The sequence below is a fragment of the Nelumbo lutea genome, chromosome 5, assembly GCF_056320005.1.
Source record: "Nelumbo lutea isolate HS-2025 chromosome 5, American lotus-T2T, whole genome shotgun sequence".
NCBI lineage: Eukaryota > Viridiplantae > Streptophyta > Magnoliopsida > Proteales > Nelumbonaceae > Nelumbo > Nelumbo lutea.
In genome coordinates this window covers 70,433,935-70,455,661 of record NC_142688.1, presented here as the reverse complement: position 1 = coordinate 70,455,661, position 21,727 = coordinate 70,433,935, and positions in this window count along the sequence as shown.

Here is a 21,727-nt window from a genome sequence, read left to right as displayed (position 1 = left end):
TGCAAAAGATCCGTTTGCCATTTTCTGATAAAAGAGCAAACATCAGTCCACAGCCTAATTTGATTCATGTTCATTTCATAGATATGGATTTTAATTTACGATCCATTTCCATTTATTCATCTCTGAGATTTCCCTCCTTTCTCAATGACGGAGATTACGGGTTGTCTCTAGAAATGTAAGAAATCACATAGGGTGCATGGGGCCAACTGTTTCAGCTGCATAACCCCACCACCTTTCTGTGAAGGATCACATCCACTCATCATATGAGTTTTCCCTTTGGCCTCTATCAGACAACGTTCAGAGCTGTTTTCAGGTAAACCTTTCTGTCCTCCCCATCATATTCGTGAACGCCAATGTACCGTGAGAGAGTTCCCATTTTCTAGTGAAGCCCCTCCCACATCAGTCTATGACGCCCCTATCATCTTATGAAACACTCAGACAAGCCCAACAGCAAATGGATAGCCCATTTTCTGGTGCGTTTCCTCATTACTGAAGGACCCATCCTTATGCTAATGATGGAAGGCCTTTAGAGAGTTTATCATATGAATCTCCTTATCACATGCACTCATATTAGCTGGAGGGAACAAAATTACGCCCTAGTTTGATTTAGGTCAAACCAAAGTGGCTCCCACTGACTTTCATAAAGCCAGATTTTGGTGGGTCTTGAATCCGCTAGGGTTCCGCACGCAACCTCTTGATGAGGTGTGGGGCCCGCCACTGAGGGAAGTCATCCAATGACCAATAGGAACACCATGGCAATGATGTGCATTCAGCCATGGTGTGCGCAAGAGCCACTGTCGAATGAGCATGGGCCAAGTACTTATGGCCCATGTACGCAGCACATCACACATCCATACATCACATGCAGGGATAAATTGATCCAATCAATTAATTATCTGCAAGGCCCGTTGGAAGCCCGTAAAAATTCCATAATATTAACCATTAATATTATCTAGGTATATGGGTTGAATTAGGGTTACCCAGTTCGGCCCATATAGCTTTATCCTTTAAAATGGTCTTTTGCCGTTTTAACTATTTAAAACTGGGCCTTTACAGGCTGTGCCGAATTAACCTTTTAATTAAATATCAATCCTTAGGCCCATTAGTGGGAAATCTGTTAGATAGTTTTGTATGCCCTTAGCTTCAATCAAAATTGATGTACTTTATGAGTTTATTGTAAATGAATAAAAGTACATATTTGATTCATGTTCCCTTGGTATGTTTCAGTGTAATACCCTTAAACTGGACACTTATTGAGACTCGTGTTAGATTAGAATGTTCACAGCCAGTGGGTCGGTCTGGGGAGACCTATCCTGACAAGGCTGACACTGTGGTACCACCAAGTCGGTTGGGGTGGCTTGTCTCAGCTACCGGGGTGGGACCCTAGGCACATACAGTGTGAGATTAATTGAATCTTTGAACTGGACCAGATTTCCAGTATTGCCCTGGACCTTGGAGATTGATGGGCAAAACAGAAAGTTACACCAGACCCCTAGACTCGATTATGATACTGCACTAGGTGTCGGATCGGTCTGTCTTAGATGTACCAATTAGTGAGATCCTTAGCGGGGGTCAAAACCTGGGTATGTTGGGACAATCCGAGAATTCATCTGAGTGGGTGATCATAGTGACAGGATCAGCCCCTTTGTCGGACAAAGGTAATGATCGGGGATGCACCCTCACTGTTGGAAACCAAGACTACCGGCAGCCGATTTCAACCGTTGAGATTTGTTTTGCAAAGTATATTTTATATGAGATATAAAAGTATATAAATTATGGTTTCTAAAATGTTGGCAAAAGGGTTTTCATTCCCGGGATCCATATAAGTGGAGAGTGCAGCACTGTTCCTTGCAGCCGAGGGAGAGGTCCTCTCTTGTCGGGCAGTGTATGATCATTATGGGCTGAGAGGTTAAGTGTAAGACCATTGAGGATAATACCTGATGGGCTAATCTTGCATCTGCTCACAGTCCCTGGGTGTTACAAGGTGGCTTGGCCCAGGGACCACTTAGGGTAAGTGTTGGGGCCATAGAGCCCATTCGATGGGTTTCAGGGGGTGCACTGTCTTAACAGTGTATTCGACCAGGCCTTGTAACAAAGGCTGGGCCGAACCCATGTGGCTGATGTGTAGATCAATGCTTGGGTCCCACGCCATACAAGGAAGCCCAACTGGGCAGTAGTTAGGAAGGTTAATTGCGCAAATTAACCCAAAACCAAAACTGCGCAAATTGGGTAGAACGCCTTCTCCCTAATTGCGCAGGTTCAGATCTGAAATAGAATGGTTCAAGATTTGAACCTGGGCTCTGATACCACTGAAGGGTTGAGAGATCCATCCCATGGACGCCCAAAGATTGCGGAATAAGGGGGCAAATTTCAAAAATTTTTCTCTCCCTTCAACTGGGAATCACATTCCCTATTTTGAAAATCATATTTTCAAGGATCAATTTTGAACCTTAAACTGAACCAGATCTGAACCAAAAGGAATGGGAGAGAATGATACCTGATACGGAGAACTAATATCTCCCAACGAAAGTGTTCACGCCCAAGGAAGGATCCAAAGACTGCTCCCACTAAAAATGGCGCAGTGTAGAATGGAGCAGAATCAGCAGTGTTCTTCCCCAAGAATTCTGTCTTTCGCAAGAAACAGTAGGATGGAACGTGAGCACAGCTTCCTTTTCAATCCTTTCTCAAAGAACTGATGTCAATATCCAATCTTGACTTCTCTCTTCTTGATTTCAGCACTAAAGAGGATCTGATGTGTTTCTTGGTCTCTCTCAAGGCTGCCGCCCCCTCCTTCTTTTTGTTACCTTGAAAAGATCAGCTCCTAATCCCATTAGGAGCTGCTTATCCAAATCATATTTGGATCAGCCTTCTCTTCTAGTGATAAGGTTAAACCCTTATCTTATATGCAGATTAGATTAGCTTTATCCTAATCCCATTAGGAGGTTTCTAGATCTGAATCACATTCAGATCTGGACTCTCTGAGTGGATAGGGTTAAGACCCTATCCTATCTGCTAATCTATCTCAGAATTCGCCCCTTTAATTAACTAAATAAATAGCCTAGTTCGAAATGGGCTTTAGGCCCATTAAGCTTATGTGCTCACTTAACCTTCCTAACTGCTGCCCAGTTGGGCTTCCTTGTATGGCGTGGGACCCAAGCATTGATCTACACATTAGCCACATGGGTTCGGCCCAGCCTTTGTTACAAGGCCTGGTCGAATACACTGTTAAAGATAGTGCACTCCCTGAAACCCATCAAATGGGCTCTATGGGCCCAACACTTACCATAAGTGGTCACTGGGCCAAGCCACCATGTAACACCCAGGGACTGTGGGCAGATGCAAGATTAGCCCATCAGGTATTATCCTCAATGGTCTTACACTTAACCTCTCAGCCCATAATGATCATACACTGCCCGACAAGAGAGGACCTCTCCCTCGGCTGCAAGGAACAGTGTTGCACTCTCCACTTATATGGATCCCGGGAATTAAAACCTTTTGCAAATATTTTAGAAACCATAATATATATACTTTTATATCTCATTGAAAATATACTTTGCAAAACAAATCTCAACAGTTGAAATCGGCTGCCGGTAGTCTTGGTTTCCAACAGTGAGAGTGCATCCCCGATCATTACCTTTGTCCGACAAAGGGGCTGATCCTATCATTAGGAGGATCCCATGACTTACGCGGAAGTTATGTTGGACATAGATTTCCTAGAAGTGGGTGGAGGAGTTATGCAGCTGAAACAGTTGGCCTCACGCACCCCATGTGATTTCCCACATTTCTAAAGACATCTTCGTCGTCTCCGTCACTGAGAAAGGAAGGAAATCTCAGAGATGAACAAATGGGAATGGAACATAGATTAAAAGCCATATCTATGTAGTTAACATGAATCAAACTAAGATTGTGGACTAACATCTTTGTTGTTTTATCACAAAATGGCAAAACGGTCACTTCTCAAAGCTTCTAGATGATAACAAGCTTAAGGGCCCAAACTATGACAACTACTACAGAAATCTTATGCTGGTCCTAACTTCCGAAAAGTTTGATAAGGTAGTGATAAATCCTACCCCGGAGCATCCGGGTGATAGGGCTTCTGAGGCCTGTAGGAGGGACTACCAATATTGGGAGGATAAGAACTCCCTAGCCCACTGCTTTGTCATTGCCTCACTAGACAACTCAATACAGAGGTAGTTTGATCAGATCGAACTAGCCAAGGACATATTGGACAGTCTAAAGACAATGTATGAAGAGCAGAACCGTTCTACTCGACAGAAGGTCTTGAAACTATTCATGACCACACAGATGTCCAAGGGGCAGAAAGTTCATGACCATTGTCTTCGGATGATGGGTTACATTAACGAACTCGAAGCCCTTGGATCTGGGCTAGATCTTGGCACGCAAGTGGATGCCATCCTGAATTCTTTGCCCTCTTTCTTCAATGCATTCACAATGAACTACAACATGAATAAGCTGAATGTCGGCGTCCAGGAACTCAACAATATGTTGCAAAGGGCCAAGGATCTACTCAAGAAGGATGAGCCTATGGTTATGCTTGCTGAAGCTAACAAATCGAGCAAGAGAAAGAGATAGGCAAAGAAGCCTCAGAAGAAAGCTACCAAACCCAAGAAGCAGAAGAAGAACAAGGCATCTGATGTCTGTCACTTCTGCAAGCAGACCGGCCACTGGAAGATGAATTGTCCTGCCTACCTGGAATTTTAGAAAGGTAATGTCAAAACTTGTGTCATATAAACTAATATGTTAGTTACTTCTGTGTCCTGGTGTGTTGACTCTGGGGCTTCAACTCATGCGCGTAACTCACTGCAGGGGTTCAAAGTTAACAGAAGATTGAGTGAAGGCGAAGTAACACTGTTCTTGGGAACACCTGCAAGTGTTGTAGTTGCGGCAATAATAACCGTAGAATTAGTTTTTAGAGGAGTGCTTATACTTAAAGATTGTCTTTATGTATTCGCACTTGTGGAACTGGAGAACGGTCTCTATGTTCTACATCCTTCTCTGGAAACTAACTTAACTGAAACTACATCGGTTGAAAATCACAAGAAAATAAATCGTGATACAGTAAATCCCATGTGCCTCTGGCATTACTGACTTGGCCATATCAGTGTTGACCGAATCACAAAGTTGGTAAATGATGGTCCTTTGGATTTTTTAACCATAGAAAATCTTCCCACTTGTGAGCCTTGCCTTCAAGGTAAGATGACTAAGCGGCCATTTGATGGTAAGCCTAAAAGATCTACAGGCACCCTTAATCTAATACATACAAATGTATGTGGTCCCTGAGTGTTAGGACACGAAATCAACACGTGTGTTTCATCACCTTTACAGATGATTTTTCACGATATGGTTACGTATACCTAATGAGACAAAAGTATGAGTCCTTTGAAAAGTTTAAAGAGTTCAAACTGGAAGTCGAGAAACAATTAGGGAGAGAAATTTAGGCCCTTCAATCAGATCGAGGTGGTAAGTATCTCTCTTACGAATTCAGGAACTACTTAAAGGTCAACGGGATGGTGTCACAATTAGCTCCTCCTGCCACACCTCAACTCAACAGTGTTTCAGAGATGAGTAATAGGACCTTGTTGGACATGGTCTAGTCACTTCTCGTACACTCAGAATTACCCACATCCTTTTGGGGATATGCATTAGAGACTACTATCTACGTACTGAATTGGGTTCCAACCAAATCAGTTCTGAAGACTCCATATGAACTAAGGACCAGAAGGAAGCCAAGTGTAAGACACTTGAAGATTTGGGGTTGTCCTGCACACGTCAAAAGAACAAGTGCGGACAAGTTGGAATCCAAAACCAGTCGTTGCCTATTTATAGGCTACCCAAAGGATTCGATGGGTTATCTATTCTATGACCCAAGTGAGCAGAAAGTGATTTGCAATCGAAACACCCAATTCTTAGAAATCGAATAAATCCTGGACACCCATCGTCAGGAAATAGTTCTTGATGAAGAGAGCTCATGTGCAATGGGAGATGTCCCACAGGCTCCAGGTATTGACTGAAAGAATGGTAGGATCCATCTAATGGACGCCAAAAAGGGTGCGGAATGGGGGGCGAATTTCAAAAAAAATTCCTACCTTTTCCAATTGGGAATCATATTCCCTAAATTTAGAATACTTTATTCAAGGATCCTACTTGAACCATAAACAAACCAGATCAAAACCAAAAGGAAATAGGAAATATTATACCTGATCCAAAGAAATAATATCTCCCAAAGTTGGTGTTCACGCCCAAAGAAGTAACCAAGATCCATTCCTGCTGAAGATGACATAGCTGTGAATGGAACGGAACCAACAGGGTACGTCCTACACACTGGATTCTTCACAAGAACCCTCTGGAAACCTTGAACACCGAATCCTTTTGTCTTTTTTGCAAGACTATTGTCAAGACAGTTTTCTTGACTTCCTGTTGCCGTAAAGATTCAATCTTCCAACAGGTAGTGGCGGCGACTGAAGGAGGAGAAGTCCAGGGATGAAGAGGGCAAATCTGTCTCTTCTCTCTGGAGTCTGTGAGAGATCAAATCTCAGATTGTAGGATGTGTTTCTTGCTTACTCAAAACCCCTAGTTCAAAATCTGTTATTTATGCTAGGGTTTTCTCCTCTTTCTTCTTGATTAACAAACCTCCCAATATTTGGGGTTATCCCAATCCAAATCAGTATTTGGATAGAGGTTAATCTTAATCCTATCTGCAGATTAAGTTAGTTAAGTCCTAGTCTTATCAGGTGGTTACCAAATTCAAATCTAATTTGAATTTGGTCTCTTAGAGTGGATAAGGTCAAAGACCTAATCCTTTTACTAACACTAATCTCATATCTGCCCTATGAACTGGTGATCATATCAGCCCAGTTTGAAATGGGCTTTTGGCCCATTAAGTGTTCAGTGTTTTACTAGTTTCCAACCTGCTGTCCAGTTGGACTTCTTTGTAAGGCGTGGGACCCAAGCATTGATCTACACACCAGCCACATGGGTTCGGCCCAGCCTTTATTACAAGGCCCAACGGAATTCACTAAAAGACTCAGTGACCCCCTTGAGCCCATCACATGGACCCTATGGGCCCAACACTTACATTAAGTGGTCCCTGGGCCAAGCCATCGTATAAAAACCCAGGGACTGTGGGAAGGTGCAAGATTAGCCCATCAAGTATTATCCTAAATGGTCTTACACTTAACCTCTCAGCCCTTAATGATCAAGCCCTGCCCGACAAGCGAAGACCTCTCTCTCGGTTGGAAGGAACAGTGCCACACTCTCTACTCACATGGATCCTAGGAATTAAAACATTTTGCAAATCTTTTGAAACAGTACATATAAATATATATATATATATATATATATCTTATTTTCTCAAAACAAAATTCCAATGATTGAAATCAACTGTCGGCTGTTTGGTTTCCATCAGAGAGAGTGCATTCCCGATCATTACCATTGTCCGACAAAGGGGCTGATCCTGTCACTATGACCACTCACTCAGATAAATTCTCAGATTGCCCCAACATGTCCAGGTTTTGATCCCCACTAAGGATCTCACTGATTGACACATCAAAGACAGCCCGATCCGACACCTAGTGATGTGTCATAATCGAGTCTAGGGGTCAGGTGTAACTTTCCAGTTTTTCCCATCTGTCTCCAAGGTCTAGGGCAATACTAGAAATCTGGTCCGGTTCAAGGGTTCAAGCAATCCCATACTGCATGTGCCTTGGGTCTTACCCTGATGGCCGAAACAAGCCATCCCAAGACTTGGTGGCACATCAGTATTAGCCTTGACAGGATAAATCTCCCCAGACTTATCCAATGGCTGTGAACATTTAAAACTAACACAAGTTTCTATAAGTGTCCAGTTTTAGGGTCTTACACAGAATTATACCAAACAATATGAATCAAACATGCACTTTAAATTATTTCCACTAAATAACAAATGTACATCAAATCTGATTGAAGCTAAGGGCATACAAGGTTGTCTAACATTGACCAACCGAGAAGATCCACATGGGTATCCAGGCCACTAGTCCAGGCCACTAGTCCTGGGGGAAGCATTGACTAGTGAACAGGATCCCATGACTTACGCGGAAGCTATGTTAGACAAAGATTCCTAGAAGTGGGTGGAGGCCATGAGAGCTGAGTTGGACTCAATGGAGACCAATAGGATCTGGAATCTAGTAGTTCCGCCCTCCGAGGTAAAAGCAATTGGTTGCAAATGGATCTACAAGAGGAAGAAGGGCCCCAATTGCAGGATTGAGACCTACAAAGCTCGTTTGGTGGCGAAAGGGTATACACAAAAAGAAAGAATCGATTATGAGGAAAACTTTTCACCCATGGCCTTGTTTAAATCCATTAGGATCCTGCTAACTGTAGCAGCGTACCATGACTACGAGATTTGACAGATGGATGTCAAAACCGCATTCCTTAATGGAGATCTTAGTGAAGATATCTACATGCAGCAACCACAAGGCTTCATTGCTACTGGTTAGAAACACATGGTATGTAAACTCAATAGATCCATATATGGACATAAGCAGGCTTCTAGGAGTTGGAACATCCGTTTTGATTCTGTCGTCAAAACGTTTGACTTTGAACAGAATCCGGATGAGCCCTGTGTTTGCAGGAAGTCCAACGGGGATAAGATCACTTTTTTTGTGTTGTAGTTGACAATATCCTACTCATGTGGAATCATGTAGGAATGTTGACCTCGGTCAAGGTATGGCTATCACAGCAGTTCTCCATGAAAAATCTTGGAGAAGCTTCACATATATTTTGTCTTCGACTCTATAGAGATAGATCAAAGCAGATAATTGGATTATCATAGGCTGCTTACATTGACAAAATTATCAAAAGATATAGCATTGAGAACTCCAAGAAAGGAAACGTCCTTTTAGGCATGGAGTCACTCTCCCCAAGAAAATGTCTCCAAAGACTTCCGAGGAGAATGAGGGCATGAGAGACATTCCCTATGCCTCATCTGTAGGGAGCATCATGTATGCCATGTTGTGCACTAGCCCGGATTAAGAATGCTCAATGTTTCCTAATATTGTTTCCCTAAATCCCCGGCAACGGCGCCAAAAACTTGATGTGTGGCTCATTGTGACACTAGCAAGTGCACAAGCCATTCAAGTAATAAATTAGTGAGTGAAGTATCGTTCCCACGAGGATTTAGGAAACAATTACCAATACTAAATTGAGCACTTCTTATCTGATCAACAAATAAATCAAAACTTTAATGAAAGCTAAAAAATCCTAAATTAAAATCTATCTAAATCATTGGCCCAATTGCCTTCAAATCAGGTTAAAAGAGTAAGCAATAAATGTCAATCTCAGAATTCAGCAATCTATCAATTTGGATCATTTGAATAAATCATGATTGAGCCTTGGTTTGGTGAAACCCCAAGATCATGAACAGCCTCTCTCAAGCGCATGTTCATCCTATGCATGAGTGACGGTTCTTCTATCTCTAGCAAGAATCTAATCCCCATGCATGCATTTCTTCAAACACTTCTAAGGCATCAATTCAAATCTGAATTGATCACCAACTGAATTGTGCAAGTTATCTCTAACATTGCACTCAATTCAGTTCTTGAATAGTAGATCTGAATTCCTAGAGTCTCTCTCAAGCACTCTAGGAATTCCAAGCTGTAGATTAATTCAGCCAATCTGAAAATTGCAGATCTGAATTCTCTTTCAAGCAATTCAGATCTTGCAATCTCAGATCTGAGAATTCAGATCTGAGTTTTGAAGGTTAGTTGGCCGAATTAATCTACAATAACACCCTTATTCAAGAAACTTCAAGTACAATTCATGACCATTTGAATGAATCAAAATGAATTAGATTGCTGAACTGAAATTTTACAAGCTGAATTACATCAAGGAAGAATGGAAAAAAAGGAGAAAGAAGAAAGAAAATATAACAAAGAAACTGAATCTGAATCAAAAGAGAATGAACTACAATTGATTTATTACAAAAGATCTTTGAATCACAAACCCTCAATTCGAACTCACCTTCTCTTCTAGCTTGCTTGTCTTGAACTTCCTTCAGCCCTTCTTCTTCTTCTTCCTTGCGCCTAGCCTTCTTCTCTTCTCTTCTCTCAAGGTGGTCGAACCTCTAAGAGTGGGAGAGCCTTCCTCTCAAGCAATTGAACACCTCTCCCCCCTCCTAGAGGCCTCCTTATATAGTTTTTCAAGGGGGCTCTTGCCCCTTCTTGAAAGCCTCCTAAGGGCTGCAATTTGGGCTGCACTTAGGCTCTCTCTTAGCACATGATAGCTATACATTGAGCTGCTCTTTTGGGCTGAGAATGGGCCTTCCTTGCTGGGCCGAATTCTACTCATAGCTAGGCTTTATTTTCTTGGGTTTTCTCAAGGAATTCACTTGCTCTTCTTGGGCCGAAGTGCTCTCTCTTGCTTCCACGACCGGGCTGGACTGAAATTGGTCTTTTTGAACCTTCTTTTCTTGCCTTTTTCCTTCCTTTTCTTGGATTAATTATCCCTGAACTTATTCTTAGCATTAAGCTAAATTAAGGCAAAAATTAATAAAACTGGCATAAAAATCCATGCTAAAGTCCTCAAAAATTATAGATAAATTGTAAGTTCATCAAATACCCCCACACTTAAGCTTTTGCTTGTCCTCAAGCAAGGACATCACCCATAAACTGAACATTCCCCCCCTTCTGTTCTTACCATTTACCTGGTGAACTTTTTAAGATAGAAATTCATTCAGTAGTCGGGGGACTTTTGTAAGTGCTCAACTCTTATTCTTGTAAATTACTATTTAAGATATGTATAAGATCCAAGGAAAGGAGAATATGAATTTCATCATAGTCTACCCTTCACTCCTAATTCATATATAAATCAGCTCCTTAATTGTCAAGGTTAATAATCAAATTTCACTATGTTTCACATCTGTAACTAAATCTTAATGAGATTTCAACTTTAGAGTGCCCCTTTGAACCTCAGTTGTCACCACAATTACTTATTTCTAAGGGTGAGTGCATCTTATGCTCCATCTCACCCTTTTTTTTTTCGGTGTGAGTGCATTTTATGCTCCATCTCACACACTTTTCTCTGTTTTACTTTTCCTTTTTTTTTTTTTTTGGTGTGAGTGCATCTTATGCTCCATCTCACACTAGTCACTTACTTGAGGTAGGTAAATAGGACTCATGTTCTGAGCTGCTAGTTTTACTATTCAACTCAAAATAGCGGAGTCAATTTGGGCTTTTGTCCTTCTTTGCAATTATTGAACCTCAAGAATCAACACTTCAGATGTGCACTAGCTTTCTTGACCATTAACAATGAAATCAAGAGCTTCCAATCACATGAAGGAAGTTAGGGCTAGTCATGCTGAAAGGCATATTCAGCTCTCCTTTTCTCATGCATATATCAAACTGGGTTATTCACAAGAATAAAAACTTAACAAGTACATCAGTCTCCCTCAACTCATTGAATTCCTTCTTAAAAAAATCATCAAATAAATAGTAATGAATTTGAGGGGTTCCAGTCTTTTTTGGTTATGTCATTGCCTGCATATGTGTGTTGGGGTGGGGTGCATGGTTTCAGCCCCCATACCCTAGCCTCGGGCTCACTCCCCCACACTTAAGATGAACATTGTCCTCAATGTTCGTAGTGTTAGGGGATCACACTTGCTAGAGCAAACTGAAGAAAAGAAAATGATGAACTGAGTCCTTAAAGAATTGGAATTTTGAGAAAAAGATCTTTATTTTACTAACTAATATTCTAAAAAGATAAATGACAAAAAGATTCCTTAACCTGTTCATGAGCAAGCATAAAAGATTATTGGTTATCAAGATAAACAGTGGATGGAGGGGGTACAGTACCGCCCATTAAATATGGTTTCAGGCGCTGACCATTTACTTTAAACGTGCCCTGAACCGGGTGGGTGAGTTCTATAGCCCCATGGGGAAAAACCTGTGAAATGGTAAAGGGTCCAGACCACCTGGATCTCAGCTTACCTGGAAACAAGCGGAGACGGGAATTATATAACAATACCTGTTGGCCTACATAAAAGTCCCGTCTCAGCAAGTTCTTATCATGCCAGTTTTTTATTCTTTCTTTATAAACTTTGGCATTCTCATAGGTGGTAAGTCTAAATTCATCCAATTCATTCAATTGCAACCGCCTTTTAGCCCCTGTGGCCTGAATGTCAAAATTTAAGAATTTAAGAGCCCAATAGGCCTTATGTTCTAATTCAACTGGTAAATGGCATGCTTTACCAAAGACCAATCTGTAGGGGGACATGCCAATGGGTGTCTTAAATGCAGTTCTGTATGCCCATAATGCATCACCTAATTTGATGGACCAATCTTTTCTGGCAGATGCTACGGTCTTTTCCAGAATTCTTTTGAGTTCCTTGTTAGCCAACTCCACTTGGCCACTGGTTTGAGGGTGATAAGGGGTAGCTAATTTATGTGTAATTCCATATTTCTGCATTAACCTCTCAAATTGGCTATTGCAGAAGTGAGTTCCCCTATCACTAATTATAGCTCGCGGAGTGCCAAATCAGGAGAATAGCTTCTTTAGGAAGTGTACCACCCTTCTTGAGTCATTTGTGGGTAAAGCCATGGCTTCTACCCATTTGGATACATAGTCAACTGCAACGAGGATGTACTTATTCCCAAAAGAATTCGGGAAAGGTCCCATGAAATCTATACCCCAAACATCAAAGATTTCACAGATTAAAATATTGGAAAGGGGCATTTCATTCCGTCGGGAAATGTTTCCCGATCTTTGGCATTTGTCACATGTGGACACATACCTATGGGCATCTTTGAAAAGTGTGGGCCAATAAAAACCTGATTGCAAAACCTTGGCTGCAGTGCGACTAGCTCCAAAATGACCTCCTGCTTCTTTATCATGGCAAAATTGGAGTACCGACTCCATCTCCTCCTCGGGGACACATCTCCTTATGATCTGATCTGCACACAATTTATACAAAAAGGGTTCCTCCCACAGATAGTATTTTACATCAGAAAGGAATTTCTTTTTCTGTTGATATGAAAGGTTAGGAGGAAGGACTTGTGCAGCTAGATAATTAGCAAAATCAGCATACCAAGGATATGAGTATTTCTGTATTGAGTACAACTGCTCATCCGGAAATTCTTCTCGAATGTTGTTGGTTATCTCCTCTTTTGAGCTTACCGTGTCCAACCGGGAGAGATGGTCAGTAGCCAGGTTTGCAGCACCCTTCATGTCTCTAATCTCAATGTCAAACTCTTGCAATAAAAGGATCCACCTGATCAGTCTTGGTTTTGAGTTTTGCTTGGTAAGCAAGTGCCTTAATGCCGAGTGATCTGTGTAGACAACAACCTTGGATAATATCAGATATGAACGAAACTTATGAAGTGCAAATATTACTACTAGCAGCTCCTTTTCTGTGGTGGTGTAATTGAGTTGGGGTCCAGTCAAAGTTCTGCTAGCATAGTAAATTGGCTGAAAATGTTTGTTCATTCTTTGTCCTAAAACAGCTCCTATAGCAAAATCACTCGCATCACACATTAATTCAAATGGGAGGGTCCAATCTGGTGCTACCATGATAGGTGCATGGATCAATTTGTCTTTCAAGATGTTGAAAGCATGAAAGCATTCAGTTGAAAATTCAAAAGGCACTTCTTTCTGAAGCAAGGTAGATAATGGCTTGGAAATTTTTGAGAAATCCTTAATAAACCTCCTATAGAATCCGACATGTCCTAAGAAACTTCTCAAAGAACGAACAGATGTTGGGGTTGGCAATTTTTCAATTGCCTCCACCTTGGCCTTGTCGCCTTCTATACCTCTTTGAGAGATCTTGTGTCCAAGCACTATGCCTTCTTGCACCATAAAATGACATTTCTCCCAATTCAACACAAGATGTGTTTCTTTACATCTAGTAAGCACCTGTTCCAGATTATTCAAACATGCATCAAACGAAGAGCCAAAAACTGAAAAATCATCCATGAAGATCTCAATAAATTTTTCTACCATATCAGAAAATATAGTCATCATACATCGCTGAAAGGTTGTTGGGGCATTGCATAACCCAAAAGACATCCTTCGGTATGCAAAGGTTCCATATGGGCAAGTAAAAGTGGTCTTTTCTTGATCTTCTGGTGCAATTGGTATCTGGTTATACCCTGAATATCCATCCAAGAAACAATAATACTCATGCCCGGGTAGCCTCTCCAACATTTGATCCATAAATGGGAGAGGGAAATGGTCCTTCCGGGTGGCTTCATTTAATTTTCTATAGTCAATACACACACGCCATCCGGTGACGGTTCTAGTAGGGATGAGTTCATTTTTCTCATTTGGAACAACAGTCGTACCCCCTTTCTTGGGCACAATTTGCACAGGGCTTACCCAAGAACTATCAGAAATAGGATAAATGATCCCAACATCGAACAACTTAATTATTTCAGCCTTTACCACTTCTTTCATGTTGGGGTTCAGGCGCCTTTGGGGTTGAACGGAAGGCTTGCTGTCCTCTTCCATCAAAATTCTGTGAGTGCAGATTGATGGATTAATGCCTTTGATATCTTCTACCTTCCAAGCTATAGCATTTTTGTGTTCCCGCAGCACTCTTAATAATTTTTCTCTTTGTAAGGGATTCAGCGCTGCGGAAATTATCATGGGGAGATCTGATGGTTCCTCAAGGAAAGCATACTCTAAATGGGATGGTAATTGCTTCAGTTCAAGGGTGGGGGGTTCTTGGGGTGATGGCTTACCTGATGGTCCAGGCAATTTGCCTAAGTTCTCTAATTTAAGAAACCCCTTTCCCTTGAATTGAGACTTATCGTTCAGGTATGCTATCATGAGGTTTATTTTTTCATTTTTTCCTTCTTCAAGTTCTCCCTGCTGGAGGCAGAGTTCAAGAGGATCAGTTATTCTACTTACCTGGAAGCATTCATCAATTGTCAATTCAATGGCATCAATCATAAAACAAGAATCATCACTAGAGGATGCATGTTTCATAGCATTAGACATTTTAAAAATTATCTCCTCATCTTGTATCCTAAGGCTGAGTTGTCCTTGTTGGACATCAATCATTGCTTTCCCGGTAGCCAAAAAAGGTCTCCCTAGGATAAGCGGGACCTCCACATCTTCTTGCATGTCTAACACAATGAAATCAACTGGAAAAATGAATTTGTCAACTTTAACTAACACATCTTCTATGATCCCCCTAGGATGTCTAATGGATCTATCAGCCAATTGTAATGCCACTCTAGTGGGTTGGGGTTCATTCAACCCCAATTTCTTGAAGATAGAATATGGCATTAAATTGATGCTAGCTCCCAGGTCACATAAAGCTTTTTCAATTTTTAAACTGCCAATGGTACAAGGAATAGTGAAACTCCCTGGATCTTTGAGTTTCTGAGGCAGCTTGTTCAGAAGGATAGCAAAACATTCCTCATTTAATGCAACTGTAGTCACATCTCCCAGTTTCCTTTTGTTTGCCAATAATTCCTTCAAAAACCAAATTCCTTCTCCAATTTTTGTTGCTTCAACCTGTTAGGGAATGGAACTTGTGATTGTTGGTGCATCCCTTGTTGTGCTTCTGGTTGTTCCGTCTTCTATTGTCTGGTCTCAAGGCTTGTTTCTGCCTTAGGTTCAGTCCAATTCTTCTTTTCTACCTCAGGCAACTCTTTTCCACTCCTTAAGGTAATAGCTTGCACCTGCTCTCGTGGATTCACTTCAATGTTGCTTGGAAGAGTTCCCGGCAGTCTGGAAGAGATTAATTGTGCCAATTGCCCCACTTGGTTTTCTAGGTTTTTGATTGAGGCTTCCTAGTTCTGGAACCTAGTTTCTGCACTTGCTATAAATTTTGTCATCAGTTCCTCCAAATTGGATTTTGGTTCAGGCTGATGATAAGTCTGGTGGAACGGCTTGGAAGTATGCTGATTTGGCCAGGACTGGTTTGAATGTCCCCTCCATCCTGGATGAAAAGTATGGTGACTCTGGTAACCCTGCTGTCTTGACGAATTGCTGACATAGTCAACTTGTTCAGTAGATGGTCTGAACTGATTGCCAACTTGGCAGTCTGTACTGATGTGGCCTCCCCCACACAATTCACAATTAAGAGGCTGCACATGCATGGCAGCTATCTGCATTTCATCTATTTTCTTACTGAGTGCTCCTATTTGTGCAGATAGTGTTATATAAGTGTCAAAATCCTAAATTAAAATCTATCTAAATCATTGGCCCAATTGCCTTCAAATCAGGTTAGAAGAGTAAGCAATAAATGTCAATCTCAGAATTCAGCAATCTATCAATTTGGATCATTCGAATAAATCATGATTGAGCCTTGGTTTGGTGAAACCCCAAGGTCATGAACAGCCTCTCTCAAGCGCATGTTCATCCTATGCATGAGTGACAGTTCTTCTATCTCTAGCAAGAATCTAATCCCCATGCATGCATTTCTTCAAACACTTCTAAGGCATCAATTCAAATCTGAATTGATCACCAACTGAATTGTGCAAGTTATCTCTAACATTGCACTCAATTCAGTTCTTGAATAGTAGATCTGAATTCCTAGAGTCTCTCTCAAGTACTCTAGGAATTCCAAGCTGTAGATTAATTCGGCCAATCTGAAAATTGCAGATCTGAATTCTCTTTCAAGCAATTCAGATCTTGCAATCTTAGATCTGAGAATTCAGATCTGAGTTTTGAAGGTTAGTTGGCCGAATTAATCTACAATAACACCCTTATTCAAGAAACTTCAAGTATAATTCATGACCATTTGAATGAATCAAAAAGAATTTGATTGCTAAACTGAAATTTTACAAGCTGAATTACATCAAGGAAGAATGGAAAAAAAGGAGAAAGAAGAAAGAAAATATAACAAAAAAACTGAATTCGAATCAAAAGAGAATGAACTACAATTGATTTATTACAAAAGATCTTTGAAGCACAAACCCTCAATTCGAGCTCACCTTCTCTTCTAGCTTGCTTGTCTTGAACTTCCTTTAGCCCTTCTTCTTCTTCTTCCTTGCGCCTAGCCTTCTTCTCTTCTCTTCTCTCAAGGTGGCCGAACCTCTAAGAGTGGGAGAGCCTTCCTCTCAAGCAATTGAACACCTCTCCCCCCTCCTAGAGGCCTCCTTATATAGTTTTTCAAGGGGGCTCTTGCCCCTTCTTGAAGCCTCTAGAATGGGGTGTATTACACCCCTTTCTTGAACTTTCTAGAGCTCTCTTGAAAGCCTCCTAAGGGCTGCTATTTGGGCTGCACTTAGGCTCTCTCTTAGCACATGATAGCTATACATTGAGCTGCTCTTTTGGGCTGAGAATGGGCCTTCCTTGCTGGGCCGAATTCTACTCATAGCTAGGCTTTATTTTCTTGGGTTTTCTCAAGGAATTCACTTGCTCTTCTTGGGCCGAAGTGCTCTCTCTTGCTTCCACGACTGGGCTAGATTGAAATTGGTCTTTTTGAACCTTCTTTTCTTGCCTTTTTCCTTCCTTTTCTTGGATTAATTATCCCTGAACTTATTCTTAGCATTAAGCTAAATTAAGGCAAAAATTAATAAAACCGGCATAAAAATCCATGCTAAAGTCCTCAAAAATTATAGATAAATTGTAAGTTCATCAGTTTCAGAGAGAGCAAGAAAGCATCTTGCGAACAGATATTAGATCTTACAAAACTCCAAAGAGAAGAGAAGTTGTTTACCCATCTTCGTCCCAGGAGTTCTCCTCTTGCCGCCGCCATTCCCACTTGCTAGATTCGATCTTTCTAGAAGAAAGAAGTCAATAACTCAGTTTCTGACATCAGTCTTGCAAAGAAGACTGATAAGGATTCGGTGTTCAGAGTTTCCAGTGGGTTCTTGCGAAGGATCCAGTGTGTAGGACGCACCCTGCTGGTTCCATTCCACCCACAGTTGTGTCATATTCAGCAGGAGCGGATCTTGGTGTCTTCTTTGGGTGTGAACACCAACTTTGGGAGATACTGTTTCTCCATATCAGGTATAATCCTCTCTTTTTCTCTTTGGTTCTGATCTGGTTTGATTATGGTTCAAGTAGAATCCCTGAATATTGTATTCTAAATTTAGGGAATATTATTCCTAGTTGGAAGAAGGTAGGAAAATTTTTGAAATTCGCTCACCCATTCCGCAACCTTATTGGGGTCCATTAGATGGATCCTATCATTTTTTCAACTACATACTCAAAACTACAAACACAGGAAAAGAAGATGAAACTGTGAACATTCATTGGTTGAAACCATATTATGAATAACACTGTAAAGAAAAGCATGTTATGTATACTTGTGTTGAAAATAAAGCATGTTGTAAACATTTTACACATTTTTGAAAGAGAACTTGTCATATGTCTTTGTATAAGAAAGATGTGTTGTACTCAGAACATAGGGCACTTTGAATTCTTTGAATTCTTTGTATGCATACTCAGTCTGAAAAAGTATGATGTGATCCAAATGGGGCGATGAAAATATAACATATTATGATGTACTCTAAATTGTGCGATGAAAATATGGTATATTTTGAATGAATATATTATTGACTTCAAATTGTGTGATAAATTCTCCTTGATCAAGTTTACTATATATACATAATATTACATTCATACCCTGGCCGGTTCTAGGATGACATGGCTGATTCCATGGTGCCTACATGCTCCATGCAAAGGCCCTTACAACCCAGGTGCACACATTCATGAAGGGATGTGAGATCCATCATATGGATGGCTGAACCCTACAGGAAGGTTGGGCGAAATTTCAAAAATTTCATTGTCTCCCATCCGGGAATCGTATTTCCTAATTTAGAAAATTGCATTTTCAAATATCGTTCTTGAATCAAAACTAGACCAGATCTAAAACCAAAAGGGAAGCGAGAGATATACCTGATACGAAGTAATAGTAACTCCTAATGTAGGTGTTCACACCGAAGGAGAAGACCAAAACTCACCTCCACTAAAGACGACATAATATATGGTGAAGCAGGATCAATAGGATGGTTCTTCAACAAGAACATAAATTCTTCACCCATCCTCTGTTACAAGGCCTGGCCAAATTCACTGTAGGACACAATGAACCCCTCCATCACCATGGGCTCTTAACAGGCCCAACATTTACACTAAATGGTCATTGGGTCCAGCTACCTTATCAAAACCCAAGGACTATGGGCATATGCAAGATTAGCCCATCATGTATAACCCTCAATGGTCTTACACTTAACCTCTCAGCCCTTAATGATCAACCACTGCCTGACAAGAGATGACCTCTCCCTTGGATGCAAGGTACAGTGCTACACTCTCTACTCACATGGATCTCGTGAATTAAAACATTATGCAAACAATTTGAAACCATAATATATAAGTATATTTCTATATAAATATATTTTGCAAAATCAAATTTCAAACACATTTGAAATACACTGCCAACAATTTAGGTTTCCATCAGAGAGAGTGCATTCCCCGATCATTCACTTTGTCCAACAAAGGGGCTAATCCTGTCACTATGTTCACCCACTCGAATGAATTCTCGGGATGTCCCAACATACCCAGGTTTTGACCCCTCTAAGGATCTCACTGATTGGCATATCAAAGATAGCCCAATCTGACACCTAGTGCAATACCATAATCGAGTCTAGGGGTCAGGTGTGACATTCCAGCTTTGCCCATCTATCTCCAAGGTCCAAGGCAATACTGGAATTTGGTCTGGTTTAGGGTTTCAAGAAAACCCACACTACATGTACCTTAGGTCTCACCCTAGCAACTGAGACAATCCACCCCAACCAACTTGGTAGCACATCAGTGTCAGCCTTGGCAGGATAAACCTCCCTAGATCTATCCATCGGCTATGAAGATTCTAAACTAACACGAGTCTCATAAGTGTCCAATTTAAGGGTATTACACAGAAACACACCATAATAACATGAATCAATTATGCACTTTATTCATTTACAATAAATGACATAATGTACATCAATCTGATTGGAGCTAAGGGCATACACTGTTTAACACCATCTACTCGAATAGGTACCCCAGAAACACTGATGCTAACAGAAGATGGTGACCTCCAGCAACCAGCACGGCAAGGGGGACCAGCACCGTGCAAAGGCCATAATCAAGCAGCCCGAGAAAAAGGAAACGAGGCGCGATGTATAAAATAAACACCGCAAGATGGCATTTTCTCTCTCCCCTGTGCACCATTACATCTCCCTTGTTATTGGCCTCAAACCAATAAGCCATCCATGCTTCAAGTGGCACTTTACCCCGGGCAATTGACTGGTCTACCTAGGACTTGAACTCAGCAATCTCCCCCATCAATTCCTCATAGAGCCCCGACAAGTTGGCAGGAAGGGACTTAAGAAATTGTAGGTGGTGTGTAGACACCAACCCATCGATTAGTAATACCAATAAGGCAACAACATCCTCGATAGTGATACCAAATTCACGGAATGCACCCACAAACATGTGAGTACGGAAACACCAATGATCCAATAGAGGTTTTAGATAACTCACTCCCTCCTTACTAGGGAGATCAAGAAAACAGTCTACAAAACGTAAAAGTCCAACATCCCGTAGAAACTGGAAAAACATTGGATTCCCTAAGATATGGCGTGCCCAGCCAAAATAGCTATTCAATGATTTCGGGCTATCAGTCCTGGGCTCCCGACACTTGAATGAAACTAACCGATCCAAATGCTCATAAAGACACGTTAGTTCACTCCCATCAACAACATCAAAACCCCCATCCTTCCCCCTTGATACTGGCATAGGAGGCCACAACCCTTACCACCGTCACCCATCCTAGACGCCTCATGTTCAGATAGCATCTCTGCATTATCTACTCCATGCATGAAATCCATGAATGGGCATTCGGATTTCTTTTGGCGTGGATCCATTGCCAAAGGATAAAGGAACAAAGAAGGAAATGTACTAAGAACGGTTGCTAGAAAGGTAAAGATAGAAATTAAGAGGGCAATCTGGCTAAGAACAAAAGAACACGCAAAAAGGAATGGTAGTAGGCGTACTACTCCTTTGTAAAAGCCCCATACGCGTCCAGAATTCTAAACAACATCAGGGAAGATGAAACGATATGATTACAACTCCCCCATCATCGCTTAACGAAAAAGTAAACTAGATAAATTACAATTATACCCCTACTCGAGTGGAACAAACTGGCGCATTAATTCAAAAGTGGTGCCATGTTGGCAACCACCACTTTAAATATCACATCCCCTCTCCGAGCCACACATGTGAACACAATGCATTAATGCGAAGATGATAGCTACGAAAAGCCCTAATCATGACTGCCATGTCACCGGCGCATAACGACTTCTCCATCATTCGAGCAACGATCGAATGCGAAAAGCCACCCAAACAAAACACTCCTACTTCACACCAAGCATTCACAAGGGGCAATACTTTACCAAAGATGGGGGGCTGAAATTCAAAGCCACCACTTGACTTGTCTTTGGTAAAGCATTAGACTATCACGGAACAAGGGGCTAATACTTCAAAGAAGATAACTTCCCCTGACCAAAGGGGAGTTGGAAGCCCAGTCACTGATGTCTGATACTTGTCTTTTGGCGATTCACTTTCTACCAATAGGTAGGGGGCTGAACTTTGCAAACAACTTGAGTACAGAGCTGCCTACTGAAAAAAGCAAATTGTCAAAAGACGGGAGGGCTGAATCATAGAGTGAATGAAAAACTAGCCCAAAACAAACACCCTGATTCCCATCTATGGATACCACTAAACGGAATGTATGACTATT